This window comes from Psittacula echo (assembly GCF_963264785.1).
Source record: "Psittacula echo genome assembly, chromosome: 8".
Classification (NCBI taxonomy): domain Eukaryota; kingdom Metazoa; phylum Chordata; class Aves; order Psittaciformes; family Psittacidae; genus Psittacula; species Psittacula echo.
Window position 1 is genome coordinate 13,872,589 of NC_137744.1, and position 18,874 is coordinate 13,891,462.

Sequence of the window (18,874 nt, forward strand, 5' to 3'; positions counted from 1 at the left end):
ACCCTGAGCTGAATAACGGTGACACTGATTTCTCTGCAATGTCCGGGGTTTTCAGCTCCAAAAACACTTTCAAGAACGCAAATCACACAGCTTTCATGTGGAAACAAGATTTTATTTTATTATTCCATTTGATTTTGGTTTGGTTTCTCATAGTTTATGTTCTTTTAGAATCATTACATCCTAGAATCATAGAATAGTTAGGCTTGGAGAGGACCTCAAGAGCACCTTGTTCCAACCACCCTGCCGTTTTTAGGGACGCCTCACACGAGAAACAGGTCGCCCAAGGCTCGGGGCAGCCTGGTCTTATACAACGCCAGGAGATATCAACCAAGGGTCTGTACAACGTGGTGTCGTACGTCGCCATGGGATGTCATCCAAGGGTCCGTACAACGTGGTGGTGTTGTACATCGCCATGGGAAGCAGCACACACGCAGCTCTTTAGGCAACCCGTCCCCATGCTCAGCACCCTAACGGCACCCTGACACTTCTTCCTTATATACAACATGGAAGTCTGATGTTATTATTTAAGAGCATCGTCACCGGCCCCACACAAATGTGCAAGAAGAAGTAGAAGAAGAAGGGGCGCGGTGGCACGGGGTATTTCCCAAAGCATGACACCTATCGAGGATAAGCACACAACTGACTTCCAACACTCGCTCCTTCGCTGCGCTTCCTGGCCAGGGATGCATGAAAAGTGCTCTCGTGCCTGCCGGGCGCTGGTGCTGCACACAGGGAGAGCTGAAGAGTGGCAACTGCTGATGGGGCAGCAAGGCTGGAGCCCTTCCAAGCACAGGCTGCTGTGCACTACCCCCAGGGAGATGAAGCTAAGGGAAGAGCAGAGCTCGCTCCCACTCCAAGCTTACACTGGGCAATGGAGCCAAAGACAGCCAGGGCACGAGAGTGCCTTGGAGGTGGCAAGAGCAGCAGGCAAGAACCGAGTCCAAAGGGCAACCCTGACAAGGGGACGTGCTCAATGCTACAGAGGACAAGCAGCAACTCCCGGCCAATACCCCGGGAGGCCAGAAAGCTTCCTCCCCCCAGGATGTGGGGCACGAGGGCCACCTGCGTGGAGCACGAGCAGCAGCCTTTGGGCCACAATAGCACAAAGGAGCCCCATGGAGGGGCTGTGCTCGGCTGCGGAGGAGGCAAAAAACCCCAGGGACACCCACAGGTCCTCCCTGGGGAAAAAAAGCCTTCCCCCCCAAGCTGCAGGACACGAGGGGCCACCTTCGTGGTGCATGAGCAGCAGGCAGTGACCCAGCAGAATGGACCAGAGGAGCCCTGACAACTGGTCCTGCTCCGTGCTCAGAGGAAGGCAAAAAACCCCCTGGGAACAGTGCCAATTTGCCCCGGGGGAAAATTCCTTCCTGACCCCAGCACTGGCGATCGGCTATCCCTGAGCATGGGAGCAGGACCTGCTCCTGGTCCGCAGGCTGGTCACGCCTCTCAGGACATACCCAAGCCCTACTCTTCCTCAACCTGGAGCCACCTCAGGGGCTTCTGACAGGAGCACTGCGATCCCTGGGAACACCTCTGCATCCTATTGCTTATGGCTGCTGCCCCTGGCGCTGTGGGGGATGAGGATGCTGAGCTTTACGGTGCTCCTCAAGAAGACATTCCTATGCTCTGGCCATGGCTATCCAGCTGAAAAGGCCTGCTATCCCTCCCATGAGCCAGGAAGCTGTTACCGCCACGAGCTGGCCTCGCAGCCGAGAACCTCCAGCAGCCTCGACCAGCCGCTCCTCTTCCTGCCTTAGCTAACTCCAGAAGCTCAAGCCCTTCCTCTGGGATGTCTTAGGGCTGCCCCGTGCCACCTCTGCCAGGGGACACAGCAGGCTGCTCCCTTTTATGCTGTCCTGGGCCATTGTGACTGCTGCGTTGCCAGGTGCTGCCATGGAACCGAACAGAATGCAATGGAATTGCACGGAATGCACTGGAGCAGGGCAGAATGGAACGGAACAGAGTGGAGTGGAATGAAATAGAATAGTCATGGAATGGAATAGAATAGAAATGGAATACCCCAATAACTCATTATGGGATTCAGGGAGAAGGGAACAGCACGGTGCAATCAAAACTCAGATGTCTGGCTATCCCTGAACCGATTCTTCCAAAGAGCTCTCCATCTTTTTGCCAGCCCATTTGTCAGAGACCGATCCAAAATCAGACTCCACTCTCCACTGCCTCAAAGATTGCTATGAGAAGCTGAGATGGAATTCCACCTATCTCTTTTCTCAGAGAGGGATGGGAGGAGTTGAGATAAGACTCCAATATCCATTGCCTGGGAGAAGGGTGCGAGAAGCTGAAATGGGACTCCAGCCACCATTGCCTGAGGGATGAGTGGGAAAGAGCCAAGACTCTTCCATCCATTATCTGGAGGAATGGTGCGAGGAATTCCTGCCCATGAATTCCTACCCCATGAATTGCTGCAGACAGGTGCAGCTCAAGAGCTGGCTGTAAGAGGGGGAAATCTGGTCCACCAGCAACATGTAAGACGGGACATGAAGAACAGAGGTACTCCCCCCAGCTCATTCGAAAAGGAGGAAAAGGTAATCACAAAAAGGAAAACTAATAAAACAGATCACATCCGGAATCCAAAATCGGCTCACGTTCCTCTCCAAACCTGCAAAGGGTGGGAGTTTGACCCTTTTTCCTGGCTTCCGGGAGGCCCGTGGGTTAAACAAATTTGATTTTGCTTCTTACGTGCCTTTGCTATGTTTTCAGTTTTACCTTGTATTATTCCTGGTCTCGTTCAGTTCATTTGGAGTGTTGTAACAAACATGCGATTCGTAACCACTGCCTCTCCCGAGCGAACTAAACAAATCCTTCAAGACTTGTCAAACCTTCTCTGCGCAGTCACAGCCCAGCGGGCCATTGTTCAGGACCCAAGCGCAGCACACCATTCTAGCTGACCACAAGCTGCTGGCAAGATGCAGGAACCTCCTAGGCCGTGTTACATGTGACACTGGACTAGGTGAACAGTAGGGTCTCAGCTGACCTTCAAATCCACAAATCTGTTACTTTCAGTATGGGATCAGTTAAGAATAATATTTTTTTAGTAAAACTATTATTTGTTATGGTTTCAAAATATACTGTTCATTGTTCATCAAAATTAAGCCTACATTCAATTCTAATGTTTTGGGGTTTTTTTCCCCCATTAACAACCTTTTCTGTATTTTCATAATTTTGCAGGCCAAAATATCTCTTACTTGAGCAGCTCAGGGTACATCTAATCCTAGACAAACCCAAAAGAAAGATGATGTATTTTCCATTAGAGATACCGTTCTCTCATAGAACCATAACTACATACGCATACGACCGCCTGCGTGATCACTACCTCTAATACAACCTGATTTGATCTATTCAGAGAGTAGCAAGTCATGCCACTCGCTTCCTTCTCCGCTGAACCATTCTTCAAACTGTACATTAGAAAACATGCCCCAAGAATCACAGAAATGTTGGTTGGATGGGACCTCTGGAGGCACTCACCCACGTCAGGAGTATCTAATACACTCGACCTCTTTCAATCCTAACTGAAAAGTAAGGAACTGCCTGTTGGATAACATACCACACAACACGTAAGCTGTGAGCAAAACTGGGCCCTAAGTAACGGCACCAAACGTTCTTAGGCTAAATTCAGTCAAACACCAGTTTTGTGTACAAACAATGCTCTGTTTGCCAAATTTATTTCTCCACAGATTTGTCTACGTATGTTTAAAATCCCAGAGGTACTCCCAGTCTCTGCAGTGCAGCAGGTGATTGTCACTACATTAGTTAACGTACTACTGCCCCTTAACCCAGCACAGGAGAGGGCCATCTGAGAAATCCACCCATACAAGCAAAAGGAGGGAGCAGTAAATGACCTAACAGCTCTCTCCATCTCTAGCTCCCATGATGAAACCCTACCCCATCAGCAAACTGGTGACCTCCACTGCAGAGCAGATTGCTCCTCACAGTGAGGTGCACCACAGAGCCCAGCTCTTCCTGGTCTCAATTAGAGGCAACAGGGAACACAACGAAGGTAGGTTACTACAGAAGGCTCCTAGGAAAACTCTGCAGTAAATGCAAATCTCAGGAGATGCATTTGTCTCCTACAGCATAGGTATTCTGAAGGTACTTTTACATATCTGTTGTGATTGTGATTCCAGTTGTGACTCAGGTAACACCCCAATGTCTGTAGACACACCTGGGTCAGCTTTAACATAAGTTAGCTCCGGTAGCAGGATCAGTGAGGATGCCACTAAGGAATTACTGGATTTCAGTGCCAATCTCCCTGGTAGGTTTGGTGAGGTTCATACCAAAGCACAGCCTTCCCTGCTCTGGGCAACCTATGCCATCTCAATGCAAGCTGCTCAGGTATGCCACCTACGTGTATCCAGACACACATGCCTCCTGCCTACAGTATAAGCTAACACAGTCTGGTTTCACGATCCAGTTCCTACAGACTTCAAATCATACAATCATAGAATAGTCAGGGTTGGAAAGGACCTTAAGGTCATCCAGTTCCAACCCCCCTGCCACGAGCAGGGACACCCCACACTAAACCAGGTCACCCAAGGCTCGGTCCAACCTGGCCTTGAACACCACCAGGGATGGAGCATTCACAGCTTCTCTGGGCAACCCATTCCAGTGCCCCACCACCCTTACAGTAAAGAACTTCCTCCTTATAGCCAATCTAAACTTCCCCTGTTTAAGTTTCAACCCGTTACCCCTTGTCCTATCACTACTGTCCCTAATGAGGAGTCCCTCCCCAGCATCCTTATAGGCCCCCTTCACATCCTGGAAGGCTGCTATAAGGTCTCCACGCAGCCTTCTCTTCGCCAGGCTAAACAGCCCCAACTTTCTCAGCCTGTCTTCGTACGGGAGCTATGCCTTGCACTAGCAGAAGGCACTGGATACCATGTCCCAGCCGAGGCGTTCACTCTACCACCCTCTGGGAAGGAGGTGTCTACCTTCCGATGGGGTAAGAGCTGTGGATTCTCTCGAGATGGTTTGACCATCTGATCTGATCTGCACAAAGCAGGTGTGGAATGTGTTCTTTGCAAGTCTTCTGCCTTCACCCAGTTGAGCTGGGTTTCCGCATCTCTGATGCTAGCAAGGCTCGAAGCCTCAGTCTCAAGCAGGACACGCTCCTCAACCAAATGGGTCCAAATCTTTTCGAGGTGAGCAATACCTGTTCACTTCCCTATGAACAACAGTACTCTGTCAGAGAGAAGATCCATCCGGCCCAACACTCTTGTCCCCAAAGTGGCCAACCATCAGTGTCTAAAGGAGAGCCTATGAGCAGAGCAGGTCTACTTCTGCCAGGGTTCTGGGGGTGTTCTAAGGCCTCAGCAGCCGGGACCCATCTCCTCTGGGACCCCCACCTCACCACTTCCTGCCAAGGGCCCATCGGATGTGCCTCAGCTCAGTCCGTGGCATTCAGTCCCTGCCTGAGCCACGTTGGAGCTGTGCCTTTCCCTGTCTCCTGAACGGCTCTGCGACCTGCACTGCAGGGAGCTGCTCTCCTGGGTGGATGCCCTACATCTAGGGCATCACTTGTCATGCATAACTGCAGGTGTAACATAGCCTAACATAGCCTAACCAGTACCAATTCTAGTCTAGTCTAGCCTAGTGAAGTCCGTTTCGTTCTGTTCCATTCCAGTCCATTCCCTTCCGTTTCATTCTATTCCCTACTCTCACCCTGAGCTGAATAACGGTGACACTGATTTCTCTGCAATGTCCGGGGTTTTCAGCTCCAAAAACACTTTCAAGAACGCAAATCACACAGCTTTCATGTGGAAACAAGATTTTATTTTATTATTCCATTTGATTTTGGTTTGGTTTCTCATAGTTTATGTTCTTTTAGAATCATTACATCCTAGAATCATAGAATAGTTAGGCTTGGAGAGGACCTCAAGAGCACCTTGTTCCAACCACCCTGCCGTTTTTAGGGACGCCTCACACGAGAAACAGGTCGCCCAAGGCTCGGGGCAGCCTGGTCTTATACAACGCCAGGAGATATCAACCAAGGGTCTGTACAACGTGGTGTCGTACGTCGCCATGGGATGTCATCCAAGGGTCCGTACAACGTGATGGTGTTGCACATCGCCATGGGAAGCAGCACACACGCAGCTCTTTAGGCAACCCGTCCCCATGCTCAGCACCCTAACGGCACCCTGACACTTCTTCCTTATATACAACATGGAAGTCTGATGTTATTATTTAAGAGCATCGTCACCGGCCCCACACAAATGTGCAAGAAGAAGTAGAAGAAGAAGGGGCGCGGTGGCACGGGGTATTTCCCAAAGCATGACACCTATCGAGGATAAGCACACAACTGACTTCCAACACTCGCTCCTTCGCTGCGCTTCCTGGCCAGGGATGCATGAAAAGTGCTCTCGTGCCTGCCGGGCGCTGGTGCTGCACACAGGGAGAGCTGAAGAGTGGCAACTGCTGATGGGGCAGCAAGGCTGGAGCCCTTCCAAGCACAGGCTGCTGTGCACTACCCCCAGGGAGATGAAGCTAAGGGAAGAGCAGAGCTCGCTCCCACTCCAAGCTTGCACTGGGCAATGGAGCCAAAGACAGCCAGGGCACGAGAGTGCCTTGGAGGTGGCAAGAGCAGCAGGCAAGAACCGAGTCCAAAGGGCAACCCTGACAAGGGGACGTGCTCAATGCTACAGAGGACAAGCAGCAACTCCCGGCCAATACCCCGGGAGGCCAGAAAGCTTCCTCCCCCCAGATGTGGGGCACGAGGGCCACCTGCGTGGAGCACGAGCAGCAGCCTTTGGGCCACAATAGCACAAAGGAGCCCCATGGAGGGGCTGTGCTCGGCTGCGGAGGAGGCAAAAAACCCCAGGGACACCCACAGATCCTCCCTGGGGAAAAAAAGCCTTCCCCCCCAAGCTGCAGGACACGAGGGGCCACCTTCGTGGTGCATGAGCAGCAGGCAGTGACCCAGCAGAATGGACCAGAGGAGCCCTGACAACTGGTCCTGCTCCGTGCTCAGAGGAAGGCAAAAAACCCCCTGGGAACAGTGCCAATTTGCCCCGGGGGAAAATTCCTTCCTGACCCCAGCACTGGCGATCGGCTATCCCTGAGCATGGGAGCAGGACCTGCTCCTGGTCCGCAGGCTGGTCACGCCTCTCAGGACATACCCAAGCCCTACTCTTCCTCAACCTGGAGCCACCTCAGGGGCTTCTGACAGGAGCACTGCGATCCCTGGGAACACCTCTGCATCCTATTGCTTATGGCTGCTGCCCCTGGCGCTGTGGGGGATGAGGATGCTGAGCTTTACGGTGCTCCTCAAGAAGACATTCCTATGCTCTGGCCATGGCTATCCAGCTGAAAAGGCCTGCTATCCCTCCCATGAGCCAGGAAGCTGTTACCGCCACGAGCTGGCCTCGCAGCCGAGAACCTCCAGCAGCCTTGACCAGCCGCTCCTCTTCCTGCCTTAGCTAACTCCAGAAGCTCAAGCCCTTCCTCTGGGATGTCTTAGGGCTGCCCCGTGCCACCTCTGCCAGGGGACACAGCAGGCTGCTCCCTTTTATGCTGTCCTGGGCCATTGTGACTGCTGCGTTGCCAGGTGCTGCCATGGAACCGAACAGAATGCAATGGAATTGCACGGAATGCACTGGAGCAGGGCAGAATGGAACGGAACAGAGTGGAGTGGAATGAAATAGAATAGTCATGGAATGGAATAGAATAGAAATGGAATACCCCAATAACTCATTATGGGATTCAGGGAGAAGGGAACAGCACGGTGCAATCAAAACTCAGATGTCTGGCTATCCCTGAACCGATTCTTCCAAAGAGCTCTCCATCTTTTTGCCAGCCCATTTGTCAGAGACCGATCCAAAATCAGACTCCACTCTCCACTGCCTCAAAGATTGCTATGAGAAGCTGAGATGGAATTCCACCTATCTCTTTTCTCAGAGAGGGATGGGAGGAGTTGAGATAAGACTCCAATATCCATTGCCTGGGAGAAGGGTGCGAGAAGCTGAAATGGGACTCCAGCCACCATTGCCTGAGGGATGAGTGGGAAAGAGCCAAGACTCTTCCATCCATTATCTGGAGGAATGGTGCGAGGAATTCCTGCCCATGAATTCCTACCCCATGAATTGCTGCAGACAGGTGCAGCTCAAGAGCTGGCTGTAAGAGGGGGAAATCTGGTCCACCAGCAACATGTAAGACGGGACATGAAGAACAGAGGTACTCCCCCCAGCTCATTCGAAAAGGAGGAAAAGGTAATCACAAAAAGGAAAACTAATAAAACAGATCACATCCGGAATCCAAAATCGGCTCACGTTCCTCTCCAAACCTGCAAAGGGTGGGAGTTTGACCCTTTTTCCTGGCTTCCGGGAGGCCCGTGGGTTAAACAAATTTGATTTTGCTTCTTACGTGCCTTTGCTATGTTTTCAGTTTTACCTTGTATTATTCCTGGTCTCGTTCAGTTCATTTGGAGTGTTGTAACAAACATGCGATTCGTAACCACTGCCTCTCCCGAGCGAACTAAACAAATCCTTCAAGACTTGTCAAACCTTCTCTGCGCAGTCACAGCCCAGCGGGCCATTGTTCAGGACCCAAGCGCAGCACACCATTCTAGCTGACCACAAGCTGCTGGCAAGATGCAGGAACCTCCTAGGCCGTGTTACATGTGACACTGGACTAGGTGAACAGTAGGGTCTCAGCTGACCTTCAAATCCACAAATCTGTTACTTTCAGTATGGGATCAGTTAAGAATAATATTTTTTTAGTAAAACTATTATTTGTTATGGTTTCAAAATATACTGTTCATTGTTCATCAAAATTAAGCCTACATTCAATTCTAATGTTTTGGGGTTTTTTTCCCCCATTAACAACCTTTTCTGTATTTTCATAATTTTGCAGGCCAAAATATCTCTTACTTGAGCAGCTCAGGGTACATCTAATCCTAGACAAACCCAAAAGAAAGATGATGTATTTTCCATTAGAGATACCGTTCTCTCATAGAACCATAACTACATACGCATACGACCGCCTGCGTGATCACTACCTCTAATACAACCTGATTTGATCTATTCAGAGAGTAGCAAGTCATGCCACTCGCTTCCTTCTCCGCTGAACCATTCTTCAAACTGTACATTAGAAAACATGCCCCAAGAATCACAGAAATGTTGGTTGGATGGGACCTCTGGAGGCACTCACCCACGTCAGGAGTATCTAATACACTCGACCTCTTTCAATCCTAACTGAAAAGTAAGGAACTGCCTGTTGGATAACATACCACACAACACGTAAGCTGTGAGCAAAACTGGGCCCTAAGTAACGGCACCAAACGTTCTTAGGCTAAATTCAGTCAAACACCAGTTTTGTGTACAAACAATGCTCTGTTTGCCAAATTTATTTCTCCACAGATTTGTCTACGTATGTTTAAAATCCCAGAGGTACTCCCAGTCTCTGCAGTGCAGCAGGTGATTGTCACTACATTAGTTAACGTACTACTGCCCCTTAACCCAGCACAGGAGAGGGCCATCTGAGAAATCCACCCATACAAGCAAAAGGAGGGAGCAGTAAATGACCTAACAGCTCTCTCCATCTCTAGCTCCCATGATGAAACCCTACCCCATCAGCAAACTGGTGACCTCCACTGCAGAGCAGATTGCTCCTCACAGTGAGGTGCACCACAGAGCCCAGCTCTTCCTGGTCTCAATTAGAGGCAACAGGGAACACAACGAAGGTAGGTTACTACAGAAGGCTCCTAGGAAAACTCTGCAGTAAATGCAAATCTCAGGAGATGCATTTGTCTCCTACAGCATAGGTATTCTGAAGGTACTTTTACATATCTGTTGTGATTGTGATTCCAGTTGTGACTCAGGTAACACCCCAATGTCTGTAGACACACCTGGGTCAGCTTTAACATAAGTTAGCTCCGGTAGCAGGATCAGTGAGGATGCCACTAAGGAATTACTGGATTTCAGTGCCAATCTCCCTGGTAGGTTTGGTGAGGTTCATACCAAAGCACAGCCTTCCCTGCTCTGGGCAACCTATGCCATCTCAATGCAAGCTGCTCAGGTATGCCACCTACGTGTATCCAGACACACATGCCTCCTGCCTACAGTATAAGCTAACACAGTCTGGTTTCACGATCCAGTTCCTACAGACTTCAAATCATACAATCATAGAATAGTCAGGGTTGGAAAGGACCTTAAGGTCATCCAGTTCCAACCCCCCTGCCACGAGCAGGGACACCCCACACTAAACCAGGTCACCCAAGGCTCGGTCCAACCTGGCCTTGAACACCACCAGGGATGGAGCATTCACAGCTTCTCTGGGCAACCCATTCCAGTGCCCCACCACCCTTACAGTAAAGAACTTCCTCCTTATAGCCAATCTAAACTTCCCCTGTTTAAGTTTTAACCCGTTACCCCTTGTCCTATCACTACTGTCCCTAATGAGGAGTCCCTCCCCAGCATCCTTATAGGCCCCCTTCACATCCTGGAAGGCTGCTATAAGGTCTCCACGCAGCCTTCTCTTCGCCAGGCTAAACAGCCCCAACTTTCTCAGCCTGTCTTCGTACGGGAGCTATGCCTTGCACTAGCAGAAGGCACTGGATACCACGTCCCAGCCGAGGCGTTCACTCTACCACCCTCTGGGAAGGAGGTGTCTACCTTCCGATGGGGTAAGAGCTGTGGATTCTCTCGAGATGGTTTGACCATCTGATCTGATCTGCACAAAGCAGGTGTGGAATGTGTTCTTTGCAAGTCTTCTGCCTTCACCCAGTTGAGCTGGGTTTCCGCATCTCTGATGCTAGCAAGGCTCGAAGCCTCAGTTTCAAGCAGGACACGCTCCTCAACCAAATGGGTCCAAATCTTTTCGAGGTGAGCAATACCTGGTCACTTCCCTATGAACAACAGTACTCTGTCAGAGAGAAGATCCATCCGGCCCAACACTCTTGTCCCCAAAGTGGCCAACCATCAGTGTCTAAAGGAGAGCCTATGAGCAGAGCAGGTCTACTTCTGCCAGGGTTCTGGGGGTGTTCTAAGGCCTCAGCAGCCGGGACCCATCTCCTCTGGGACCCCCACCTCACCACTTCCTGCCAAGGGCCCATCGGATGTGCCTCAGCTCAGCCCGTGGCATTCAGTCCCTGCCTGAGCCACGTTGGAGCTGTGCCTTTCCCTGTCTCCTGAACGGCTCTGCGACCTGCACTGCAGGGAGCTGCTCTCCTGGGTGGATGCCCTACATCTAGGGCATCACTTGTCATGCATAACTGCAGGTGCAACATAGCCTAACATAGCCTAACCAGTACCAATTCTAGTCTAGTCTAGCCTAGTGAAGTCCGTTTCGTTCTGTTCCATTCCAGTCCATTCCCTTCCGTTTCATTCTATTCCCTACTCTCACCCTGAGCTGAATAACGGTGACACTGATTTCTCTGCAATGTCCGGGGTTTTCAGCTCCAAAAACACTTTCAAGAACGCAAATCACACAGCTTTCATGTGGAAACAAGATTTTATTTTATTATTCCATTTGATTTTGGTTTGGTTTCTCATAGTTTATGTTCTTTTAGAATCATTACATCCTAGAATCATAGAATAGTTAGGCTTGGAGAGGACCTCAAGAGCACCTTGTTCCAACCACCCTGCCGTTTTTAGGGACGCCTCACACGAGAAACAGGTCGCCCAAGGCTCGGGGCAGCCTGGTCTTATACAACGCCAGGAGATATCAACCAAGGGTCTGTACAACGTGGTGTCGTACGTCGCCATGGGATGTCATCCAAGGGTCCGTACAACGTGATGGTGTTGCACATCGCCATGGGAAGCAGCACACACGCAGCTCTTTAGGCAACCCGTCCCCATGCTCAGCACCCTAACGGCACCCTGACACTTCTTCCTTATATACAACATGGAAGTCTGATGTTATTATTTAAGAGCATCGTCACCGGCCCCACACAAATGTGCAAGAAGAAGTAGAAGAAGAAGGGGCGCGGTGGCACGGGGTATTTCCCAAAGCATGACACCTATCGAGGATAAGCACACAACTGACTTCCAACACTCGCTCCTTCGCTGCGCTTCCTGGCCAGGGATGCATGAAAAGTGCTCTCGTGCCTGCCGGGCGCTGGTGCTGCACACAGGGAGAGCTGAAGAGTGGCAACTGCTGATGGGGCAGCAAGGCTGGAGCCCTTCCAAGCACAGGCTGCTGTGCACTACCCCCAGGGAGATGAAGCTAAGGGAAGAGCAGAGCTCGCTCCCACTCCAAGCTTACACTGGGCAATGGAGCCAAAGACAGCCAGGGCACGAGAGTGCCTTGGAGGTGGCAAGAGCAGCAGGCAAGAACCGAGTCCAAAGGGCAACCCTGACAAGGGGACGTGCTCAATGCTACAGAGGACAAGCAGCAACTCCCGGCCAATACCCCGGGAGGCCAGAAAGCTTCCTCCCCCCAGATGTGGGGCACGAGGGCCACCTGCGTGGAGCACGAGCAGCAGCCTTTGGGCCACAATAGCACAAAGGAGCCCCATGGAGGGGCTGTGCTCGGCTGCGGAGGAGGCAAAAAACCCCAGGGACACCCACAGGTCCTCCCTGGGGAAAAAAAGCCTTCCCCCCCAAGCTGCAGGACACGAGGGGCCACCTTCGTGGTGCATGAGCAGCAGGCAGTGACCCAGCAGAATGGACCAGAGGAGCCCTGACAACTGGTCCTGCTCCGTGCTCAGAGGAAGGCAAAAAACCCCCTGGGAACAGTGCCAATTTGCCCCGGGGGAAAATTCCTTCCTGACCCCAGCACTGGCGATCGGCTATCCCTGAGCATGGGAGCAGGACCTGCTCCTGGTCCGCAGGCTGGTCACGCCTCTCAGGACATACCCAAGCCCTACTCTTCCTCAACCTGGAGCCACCTCAGGGGCTTCTGACAGGAGCACTGCGATCCCTGGGAACACCTCTGCATCCTATTGCTTATGGCTGCTGCCCCTGGCGCTGTGGGGGATGAGGATGCTGAGCTTTATGGTGCTCCTCAAGAAGACATTCCTATGCTCTGGCCATGGCTATCCAGCTGAAAAGGCCTGCTATCCCTCCCATGAGCCAGGAAGCTGTTACCGCCACGAGCTGGCCTCGCAGCCGAGAACCTCCAGCAGCCTCGACCAGCCGCTCCTCTTCCTGCCTTAGCTAACTCCAGAAGCTCAAGCCCTTCCTCTGGGATGTCTTAGGGCTGCCCCGTGCCACCTCTGCCAGGGGACACAGCAGGCTGCTCCCTTTTATGCTGTCCTGGGCCATTGTGACTGCTGCGTTGCCAGGTGCTGCCATGGAACCGAACAGAATGCAATGGAATTGCACGGAATGCACTGGAGCAGGGCAGAATGGAACGGAACAGAGTGGAGTGGAATGAAATAGAATAGTCATGGAATGGAATAGAATAGAAATGGAATACCCCAATAACTCATTATGGGATTCAGGGAGAAGGGAACAGCACGGTGCAATCAAAACTCAGATGTCTGGCTATCCCTGAACCGATTCTTCCAAAGAGCTCTCCATCTTTTTGCCAGCCCATTTGTCAGAGACCGATCCAAAATCAGACTCCACTCTCCACTGCCTCAAAGATTGCTATGAGAAGCTGAGATGGAATTCCACCTATCTCTTTTCTCAGAGAGGGATGGGAGGAGTTGAGATAAGACTCCAATATCCATTGCCTGGGAGAAGGGTGCGAGAAGCTGAAATGGGACTCCAGCCACCATTGCCTGAGGGATGAGTGGGAAAGAGCCAAGACTCTTCCATCCATTATCTGGAGGAATGGTGCGAGGAATTCCTGCCCATGAATTCCTACCCCATGAATTGCTGCAGACAGGTGCAGCTCAAGAGCTGGCTGTAAGAGGGGGAAATCTGGTCCACCAGCAACATGTAAGACGGGACATGAAGAACAGAGGTACTCCCCCCAGCTCATTCGAAAAGGAGGAAAAGGTAATCACAAAAAGGAAAACTAATAAAACAGATCACATCCGGAATCCAAAATCGGCTCACGTTCCTCTCCAAACCTGCAAAGGGTGGGAGTTTGACCCTTTTTCCTGGCTTCCGGGAGGCCCGTGGGTTAAACAAATTTGATTTTGCTTCTTACGTGCCTTTGCTATGTTTTCAGTTTTACCTTGTATTATTCCTGGTCTCGTTCAGTTCATTTGGAGTGTTGTAACAAACATGCGATTCGTAACCACTGCCTCTCCCGAGCGAACTAAACAAATCCTTCAAGACTTGTCAAACCTTCTCTGCGCAGTCACAGCCCAGCGGGCCATTGTTCAGGACCCAAGCGCAGCACACCATTCTAGCTGACCACAAGCTGCTGGCAAGATGCAGGAACCTCCTAGGCCGTGTTACATGTGACACTGGACTAGGTGAACAGTAGGGTCTCAGCTGACCTTCAAATCCACAAATCTGTTACTTTCAGTATGGGATCAGTTAAGAATAATATTTTTTTAGTAAAACTATTATTTGTTATGGTTTCAAAATATACTGTTCATTGTTCATCAAAACTAAGCCTACATTCAATTCTAATGTTTTGGGGTTTTTTTCCCCCATTAACAACCTTTTCTGTATTTTCATAATTTTGCAGGCCAAAATATCTCTTACTTGAGCAGCTCAGGGTACATCTAATCCTAGACAAACCCAAAAGAAAGATGATGTATTTTCCATTAGAGATACCGTTCTCTCATAGAACCATAACTACATACGCATACGACCGCCTGCGTGATCACTACCTCTAATACAACCTGATTTGATCTATTCAGAGAGTAGCAAGTCATGCCACTCGCTTCCTTCTCCGCTGAACCATTCTTCAAACTGTACATTAGAAAACATACCCCAAGAATCACAGAAATGTTGGTTGGATGGGACCTCTGGAGGCACTCACCCACGTCAGGAGTATCTAATACACTCGACCTCTTTCAATCCTAACTGAAAAGTAAGGAACTGCCTGTTGGATAACATACCACACAACACGTAAGCTGTGAGCAAAACTGGGCCCTAAGTAACGGCACCAAACGTTCTTAGGCTAAATTCAGTCAAACACCAGTTTGTGTACAAACAATGCTCTGTTTGCCAAATTTATTTCTCCACAGATTTGTCTACGTATGTTTAAAATCCCAGAGGTACTCCCAGTCTCTGCAGTGCAGCAGGTGATTGTCACTACATTAGTTAACGTACTACTGCCCCTTAACCCAGCACAGGAGAGGGCCATCTGAGAAATCCACCCATACAAGCAAAAGGAGGGAGCAGTAAATGACCTAACAGCTCTCTCCATCTCTAGCTCCCATGATGAAACCCTACCCCATCAGCAAACTGGTGACCTCCACTGCAGAGCAGATTGCTCCTCACAGTGAGGTGCACCACAGAGCCCAGCTCTTCCTGGTCTCAATTAGAGGCAACAGGGAACACAACGAAGGTAGGTTACTACAGAAGGCTCCTAGGAAAACTCTGCAGTAAATGCAAATCTCAGGAGATGCATTTGTCTCCTACAGCATAGGTATTCTGAAGGTACTTTTACATATCTGTTGTGATTCCAGTTGTGACTCAGGTAACACCCCAATGTCTGTAGACACACCTGGGTCAGCTTTAACATAAGTTAGCTCCGGTAGCAGGATCAGTGAGGATGCCACTAAGGAATTACTGGATTTCAGTGCCAATCTCCCTGGTAGGTTTGGTGAGGTTCATACCAAAGCACAGCCTTCCCTGCTCTGGGCAACCTATGCCATCTCAATGCAAGCTGCTCAGGTATGCCACCTACGTGTATCCAGACACACATGCCTCCTGCCTACAGTATAAGCTAACACAGTCTGGTTTCACGATCCAGTTCCTACAGACTTCAAATCATACAATCATAGAATAGTCAGGGTTGGAAAGGACCTTAAGGTCATCCAGTTCCAACCCCCCTGCCACGAGCAGGGACACCCCACACTAAACCAGGTCACCCAAGGCTCGGTCCAACCTGGCCTTGAACACCACCAGGGATGGAGCATTCACAGCTTCTCTGGGCAACCCATTCCAGTGCCCCACCACCCTTACAGTAAAGAACTTCCTCCTTATAGCCAATCTAAACTTCCCCTGTTTAAGTTTTAACCCGTTACCCCTTGTCCTATCACTACTGTCCCTAATGAGGAGTCCCTCCCCAGCATCCTTATAGGCCCCCTTCACATCCTGGAAGGCTGCTATAAGGTCTCCACGCAGCCTTCTCTTCGCCAGGCTAAACAGCCCCAACTTTCTCAGCCTGTCTTCGTACGGGAGCTATGCCTTGCACTAGCAGAAGGCACTGGATACCATGTCCCAGCCGAGGCGTTCACTCTACCACCCTCTGGGAAGGAGGTGTCTACCTTCCGATGGGGTAAGAGCTGTGGATTCTCTCGAGATGGTTTGACCATCTGATCTGATCTGCACAAAGCAGGTGTGGAATGTGTTCTTTGCAAGTCTTCTGCCTTCACCCAGTTGAGCTGGGTTTCCGCATCTCTGATGCTAGCAAGGCTCGAAGCCTCAGTTTCAAGCAGGACACGCTCCTCAACCAAATGGGTCCAAATCTTTTCGAGGTGAGCAATACCTGGTCACTTCCCTATGAACAACAGTACTCTGTCAGAGAGAAGATCCATCCGGCCCAACACTCTTGTCCCCAAAGTGGCCAACCATCAGTGTCTAAAGGAGAGCCTATGAGCAGAGCAGGTCTACTTCTGCCAGGGTTCTGGGGGTGTTCTAAGGCCTCAGCAGCCGGGACCCATCTCCTCTGGGACCCCCACCTCACCACTTCCTGCCAAGGGCCCATCGGATGTGCCTCAGCTCAGCCCGTGGCATTCAGTCCCTGCCTGAGCCACGTTGGAGCTGTGCCTTTCCCTGTCTCCTGAACGGCTCTGCGACCTGCACTGCAGGGAGCTGCTCTCCTGGGTGGATGCCCTACATCTAGGGCATCACTTGTCATGCATAACTGCAGGTGCAACATAGCCTAACATAGCCTAACCAGTACCAATTCTAGTCTAGTCTAGCCTAGTGAAGTCCGTTTCGTTCTGTTCCATTCCAGTCCATTCCCTTCCGTTTCATTCTATTCCCTACTCTCACCCTGAGCTGAATAACGGTGACACTGATTTCTCTGCAATGTCCGGGGTTTTCAGCTCCAAAAACACTTTCAAGAACGCAAATCACACAGCTTTCATGTGGAAACAAGATTTTATTTTATTATTCCATTTGATTTTGGTTTGGTTTCTCATAGTTTATGTTCTTTTAGAATCATTACATCCTAGAATCATAGAATAGTTAGGCTTGGAGAGGACCTCAAGAGCACCTTGTTCCAACCACCCTGCCGTTTTTAGGGACGCCTCACACGAGAAACAGGTCGCCCAAGGCTCGGGGCAGCCTGGTCTTATACAACGCCAGGAGATATCAACCAAGGGTCTGTACAACGTGGTGTCGTACGTCGCCATGGGATGTCATCCAAGGGTCCGTACAACGTGATGGTGTTGCACATCGCCATGGGAAGCAGCACACACGCAGCTCTTTAGGCAACCCGTCCCCATGCTCAGCACCCTAACGGCACCCTGACACTTCTTCCTTATATACAACATGGAAGTCTGATGTTATTATTTAAGAGCATCGTCACCGGCCCCACACAAATGTGCAAGAAGAAGTAGAAGAAGAAGGGGCGCGGTGGCACGGGGTATTTCCCAAAGCATGACACCTATCGAGGATAAGCACACAACTGACTTCCAACACTCGCTCCTTCGCTGCGCTTCCTGGCCAGGGATGCATGAAAAGTGCTCTCGTGCCTGCCGGGCGCTGGTGCTGCACACAGGGAGAGCTGAAGAGTGGCAACTGCTGATGGGGCAGCAAGGCTGGAGCCCTTCCAAGCACAGGCTGCTGTGCACTACCCCCAGGGAGATGAAGCTAAGGGAAGAGCAGAGCTCGCTCCCACTCCAAGCTTGCACTGGGCAATGGAGCCAAAGACAGCCAGGGCACGAGAGTGCCTTGGAGGTGGCAAGAGCAGCAGGCAAGAACCGAGTCCAAAGGGCAACCCTGACAAGGGGACGTGCTCAATGCTACAGAGGACAAGCAGCAACTCCCGGCCAATACCCCGGGAGGCCAGAAAGCTTCCTCCCCCCAGATGTGGGGCACGAGGGCCACCTGCGTGGAGCACGAGCAGCAGCCTTTGGGCCACAATAGCACAAAGGAGCCCCATGGAGGGGCTGTGCTCGGCTGCGGAGGAGGCAAAAAACCCCAGGGACACCCACAGGTCCTCCCTGGGGAAAAAAAGCCTTCCCCCCCAAGCTGCAGGACACGAGGGGCCACCTTTGTGGTGCATGAGCAGCAGGCAGTGACCCAGCAGAATGGACCAGAGGAGCCCTGACAACTGGTCCTGCTCCGTGCTCAGAGGAAGGCAAAAAACCCCCTGGGAACAGTGCCAATTTGCCCCGGGGGAAAATTCCTTCCTGACCCCAGCACTGGCGATCGGCTATCCCTGAGCATGGGAGCAGGACCTGCTCCTGGTCCGCAGGCTGGTCACGCCTCTCAGGACATACCCAAGCCCTACTCTTCCTCAACCTGGAGCCACCTCAGGGGCTTCTGACAGGAGCACTGCGATCCCTGGGAACACCTCTGCATCCTATTGCTTATGGCTGCTGCCCCTGGCGCTGTGGGGGATGAGGATGCTGAGCTTTACGGTGCTCCTCAAGAAGACATTCCTATGCTCTGGCCATGGCTATCCAGCTGAAAAGGCCTGCTATCCCTCCCATGAGCCAGGAAGCTGTTACCGCCACGAGCTGGCCTCGCAGCCGAGAACCTCCAGCAGCCTCGACCAGCCGCTCCTCTTCCTGCCTTAGCTAACTCCAGAAGCTCAAGCCCTTCCTCTGGGATGTCTTAGGGCTGCCCCGTGCCACCTCTGCCAGGGGACACAGCAGGCTGCTCCCTTTTATGCT

The 18,874-nt window shown here is 51.3% G+C and overlaps 1 protein-coding gene across 1 annotated transcript in view; it reads right to left on the reverse strand.

The window, feature by feature from the left end:
- The window catches only part of NRK (Nik related kinase), a 142,786-nt gene that overhangs the window by 82,232 nt on the left and 41,680 nt on the right, over nt 1–18,874 (reverse strand). The gene's annotated exons all lie outside the window — the stretch shown is intronic.